Raw genomic sequence first — 5,971 nt, forward strand, 5'->3', positions numbered from 1 at the left:
TGGCACTCATAATTATTTAAAGAATATTCTTTACCTTCATGGAAAATACAGATATTTACAGAATATAGCAACTGTGCAATTTAAAGACAATGTTAACTGTGTGCATGTATATATATATATATATATATGTTTTTATATATAATTTACAACAACAACTTGCATTTATATAGCGCCTTTAACGTAGTAAAATTTGACACCGAGCCACATAAGGAGAATTAGGACAGGCGACCAAAGCTTGGTCAAAGAGGCAGGTTTAAGGTACGTCTTAAAGGAGGAGTGGGAGAGAGATGGAGAGGTTTAGAGAGGGAATTCCAGAGCATAGGACCTACGCAGCTGAAGGCACGACCACCAATGGTGGAGCGATTAAAATCGGGGATGCGCAAGAGGCAAAAATTGGAGGAGTGCAGAGGTCTTGAAGGTTTCTAGGGCTGGAGGAGGTTACTGAGATAGAGAGGGGCAAGGCCATGGAGGGATTTGAAAATTAGGATGAGAATTTTAAAATCAAGGTGTTCCTGGACCAGGAGCCAATGAAGGTCAGCGAGCACAGGGGTGATGGGTGAACGGCACTTGGTGCGAGTTACGATACGGGCAGCAGAGTTTTGGATGATGTCAAGTTTATGGAGGTGGAAGAGGGAGGCCGACCAGGAGAGCATTAGAACAGTCAAGTCTAGAGGTAACAAAGGCATGAATGAGAGTTTCAGCAGCAGATGAGCTGAGGCAGGAGTGGAGACGAGCGATGTTACGGACGTGGATGTCTTGGTGATGGAGCGGATATGTGGTCGGTAGCTCATCTCAGGGCCAAGTAAGTTGCAAACGGTCTGGTTCAGCCTCAGACAGTGGCCAGGGAGAAGGATGGAGTCGGTGGCTAGGGAATGGAGTTTGTGGCGGGGACCGAAGACAATGGCTTCAGTCTTCCCAATATTTAGTTGGAGGAAATCTTTGCTCATCCAGTACTGGATATTGGACAAGCAACAAATGAGAGACAGTGGAGGGGTCGAGAGAGGTGGTGGTGAGGTAGAGCTGGGTGTCATCAGTGTACATGAGGAACCTGACTTGTTTTTGGATGATGTCGTCAAGGGGCAGCATGTAGGTGAGAAATAGGAGGGGGCTAAGGATAGATCCTTGGATGACTCCAGAGGCAACCATTGCGGGAGCGGGAAGAGAAGCCATTGCAGGTGATTCTCTGGCTATGACTGGACAGATAAGAATGGAACCAGGCGAGCGCATATATGTATAATATATATTATCAGTATTGTAATGAATGTAGTAATTAATTTTCTCTTATTTAAACTAAAGATTACTCATCAAGTATAATTTTTACCAAGAGTTGATATACTGCAAAGAGTTGATATAAGTAGTTTGGAAAGAGAACATTTTAATTATGTAGAGATCATCAAAGGTACTTTATCAAATGTGTCTAAAGTAAGTTGTTGTACTTCTGAATTTGAGGAGATGTTACAGTCACAGTTAGCTTCAGATTAATTCCATTACAACTATATTTGGAAATGTAACATTACATGCAGTAAAGTTGTAAATTAATAATATTTTATTTTAACATTTTTGGCATTGGTGTCCTGAAATGAAATGTCCTAAAATGGACCAGTCCAGATTGCATGGATCCTTTCCATATAACTTCCTTGCACTTAAGATCTGTGATGTATTTTGGAAGGTTTTTAACCATTTTGTGCTGTTGTGTTTTATGTTCCGTGAATTTTGACATCAAGTTGCACTTTTCTCAGAAAAAAATGTAAATTGTACTTTTTTTCAAAAACATAATATAAATCAGTTGTAACAAATGGTTTGGCTGTTTACTATATTGTGTATGTTTATCTATGTTAAGAACAATATAACATATGGTCATCCTATACACTCTTCCTCTCTGTCCTCATTGTCAAAATGAAAAACTTATCACACTAATGAATTCTTTCCCCAGTACTTCAAATTGTGGAACTCCTTACCTCTCTTGGTCATCCCTTCCTACCATAATTTATATGATTTTTAAACCCAAGCTCATTGTTACCTAATCACTACTATTTGATTTAACTTATCTTTTTCCCCTAATGCATTCAACCTTGGTAGTTGCACTATGGTTCTTGTTCCTCGGCCCATCACCTAGGTTTCCCAATTTTAAAAAAATGCAATATTGGCAAGGTCAAATAAGCAAGTAATAAAACTGACTCGGAGAACAGCTGAGATTTACTGTGGAAAGCTAAAAGTTAAGTGGATCTACTTGAGGAATGTTGCTGATATCACTTGAGTAAATGTGTCACAATGTACATGTGAGGAGGTTCAGAGATGAAGACACTTTTAAAGCTGGAGTCATGGAGCATCTAATTACAGCAGTAGGTGGCAGGGTAACACATCCAACATTTTGTTTTATACCAAAGTGAGAGCTTTAGCTTTGTCAAATGTTGTTATTTGTCCTATGTATTTTGAAGAAGTGAAGGCATACCACCATTTCACAATGGTGTAGGGTGTAGTTACACTTACTTGACATAACTCTACCAATTTGAAACTTTTCTTTTTGACATATATATAGGTAGACAAGTATTTGAAAATTAAAGGATATTACAATAAATTCTATACAATTGCTTCCATACTCATCATAAAAAAGCTGGCCATAGACTCCATCAGATCTGGCTATTGCACTATTCCCTCTACTAGCTCTTGAGATTGTACGCCAATTGTCACTCTTCCATTCAATTCTTCCCGGACACAGTCCAGTTTTAGTCTTTCATGTGGTCATATTCCAGCTGGGATCCATTTCATCACTTCTTCGAAATACGTATCTTCAGTTGTATGACACAAATCTCTGGCCATTATAATTTCACAAGTAAATACCATTAACTTTACTAGTAAGTGTTTATATAATCTCATAGTTGATAGGAGATTACTAAAGTTTAAGGGCCAACAGTAGTAAGCTGGCCGGCCAGATAGAGGTGAGAAAATCAATGATGGCTGGGGTTAGAAGTTGCTCCTAACCTGAAGCACGAGTACATGGGAGAGATATTACATTGTCAGCTAACATAACTGTTACATCAGGGTCACAACTCATGGATTAAAAGACAAACTTTAACAGAACTCATTGACCAGATTCTGAAAAGGGCTTTTTAACATTTTTTTAAGCAGGGAAGACTAAGACCATTTAACAAGGAAATAGTTATCTCTAGGCAGTAGCTGAAACAACTTCAAAGTTAATTGCAAACTGGAAAATTTAATCAAAAATAGAGAATGGAGAGAAGATGAAGGGAAGCACCATTAAAGGAACCACTGAAATAAGATTAAATGAAGTATCTTCACTAAAATGTTCTATTTAGTGTTGCAGACATTAATAAAGCCCTAGTTATACTGAGTTTGCAGGTAGAGTCATTATATACATTAAAATTATTGAGTAAATACATTCACCAACAAAAAGACAAGAATTGATTGAAGTTTGCAATCACTCTTATATTGTCATATTTTCTCATGCTTGGAAATGTGACAGCATTTTAAACTGAAAGTCCTTTAAAAAAGAGCTGCCTAAAAATAAGTTTGAAGGTTATAATTACATAGGTGGATGATGAAATTCTCAGGAGAGCATAATGGTTCCAGTGCTACTGGCACCTTGGAAATATCAGCTGTGGAATGCAGTTGGTTGGAGCTACATAATGTAGGTTGCAATGTTAGATTAATATCCTGGAAGTTTACCAGCTTAATTCAGAAGGTCAGGGAGAAATTTCACTGAGTTTTATCTTCCTAACAGTTCACTTGCGGTTGGTCACCTCTGTCCAGAGATAATGTGCATGTAGTGCTAATCTGTATTGGGCTCAGGTATTATTGAACACTGAAGGTTGAGTCTTGCTGTGCAGCCATTCTGTATGGTGGGGGAGAACCTGTGGCTCTGGGGGGGGCCTAGGCATCACATGTGCATCAGGCTCAGTAAGGCCTCAAAAAGTAAGTTATTGCAGTCTCAATATAAAGTGGGCACTATTCAGAAAATTCCTGGTTCTTAAAGGGGAGTCTGAATGGTAGTTGCATCAGGTCACTCCCTGAGGTCGGCCGAGTGATTTCATTATTTATTTCATGGTGGCCTTGGGTTTCATTGCTGCTGCTATTTATACATTTGTAAATCTGCAACCCATCTGTGAGTGTTGCCTGATTAAACTGTAATTCAGTTCTGCACAAGTAACCTGTTGGTATCCTGATGGTCATCCCTCTCTACCTGCTGGCTCTGGGGGAGAAAGGGCAAGATCAGAGGGAGTATACAGTAGAGCTGGGCCACTGTGTCAGATGTTAATGTTGCCAACTCATCTTTCACAACTTCATGCTATAAAGGATAGAGCAGACAGGAGAAAATAGACAGCAGCAACAAGTGGCAGAAGATAAACCCTGTTCAAGAAACTGGCCACTCAGCAAAAGTCATAAGGCAGGTTGTAATAGATGTTAATATCCAAGGCACAACAGCCACCTCCACCTGTATCCAATACCCTTGCCAAGTAAAGCAGTTGTCCCCAACCAGACACTACGACCCATGAATACAACAGCAATTCCCCCCAACTGCCTTAATTGGCTTCATACCCAGAAAGACTGTTAGGAGATTTTAGAATATCAATCTTCCCAACTTTTATTAACCCTTACAATGAATGGTATATATATGGTCACTATGTTTTGTATTGGTGAAAATGTATGGTGTCTATCTTCTATTTCCTAACCGTGATTGTCCAGTGGGAGGAGGAAGTGAAGTGAAGTGAATGGCTGCTAGCTGTCCATGTCTGCGGTAGAGATGGGGGTGGTCAAGGACCTTCTTGCGCTTGGTCGTTATATGATCCTGCAACTACAGGTTCCATGGATATTGATGTGATGGGTGCCTGGGCCTGTATGTTATGTAACACATCTGTTGCCATTTGAATGGGGTGGCTGGGTGAAATGAATGTGGTGTTACTCAGAGATCGGGGGTTCTCTAGTGCAGAAGGTCCTGCGATGGCTATGCTCCCCATGGTGGGCTGCAGCTTGGTCATGCAGTACTGCACAGATGTAGGTTGTGGAATCCTCCATAGATGCTCTCAAATTGTACAGGTTGTTTTGCACGCTCTCAGATGATGACACAAATTGTTGATGCTGAACTGCCAAACAGCATTTGTAGGCAAGTCCTGTGAGGTTTCAATTTCTGGGCTCAGCAGCTGCTGGAGCCCTGCAGCTGACCCTCTGGGAACCAGGTTGCTACTTCTCCTATTCCACCATCACTTGCTCCTCCTCATTCGCACTCTGTGCTTCATCAAGTGCTCCCTCCTAAAGTTCACTAACTAACCCACCTACAAAGATGTCCCTGTTGATGGTGCTTGCTGCTGTAGGAGTGAGTGAGGTAGGGTGCTGTGAGTTTCTCAGTTGAAGATGCTCCCCTACTTGCCCTATTGCCTTTACACCCAAGATGTTCAAGCCTCCTTCCTCGCAAGGTGTCACTGGTTTGCTGTGTGATATGGACAGCCTAACACTGCTATGATGGGGGATGGTCACAGCCAGCTAGGCTCCCAATTTGTCATCACAGATGCCCCTAATTAAGTAAACAAGCAAGAGGGTTATAAAACCCAATGTTTCTGTGGGGTTCAAAACCCCTTAACAAAAGACATGTGAAGGAAAGGGTTAACTTGTACCCCTTTTAAACAAAGACATTTAAAAACCTGCAAACACACTAATGTAGCAAACTGTGTTCTCGCAAATCCTGTTTTTCCCTCAATGACGCTGATGGCATTGGAGAAGTATGAGTTTGAGGATCGAAGACATTGTACTGCGGATAGATGGCTAGATTATTAAATAAATAAGTGAGATGGATAATATTGAGCTTAAAGCGTTGTCAGGCTTTCAAAACACACAGGGTTTTGGAAACACAAGCTTTTCAACACAGCAGGGGATAATAAGAAAAGGCAACAAGGGCATACATCAAAGGCTAAGGATGGGGAAAGCAAATGATAGGAGTGAAAAAAGCATAGGCCTC

This window comes from Heptranchias perlo, chromosome 9 (assembly GCF_035084215.1).
Source record: "Heptranchias perlo isolate sHepPer1 chromosome 9, sHepPer1.hap1, whole genome shotgun sequence".
Classification (NCBI taxonomy): Eukaryota; Metazoa; Chordata; class Chondrichthyes; order Hexanchiformes; family Hexanchidae; genus Heptranchias; species Heptranchias perlo.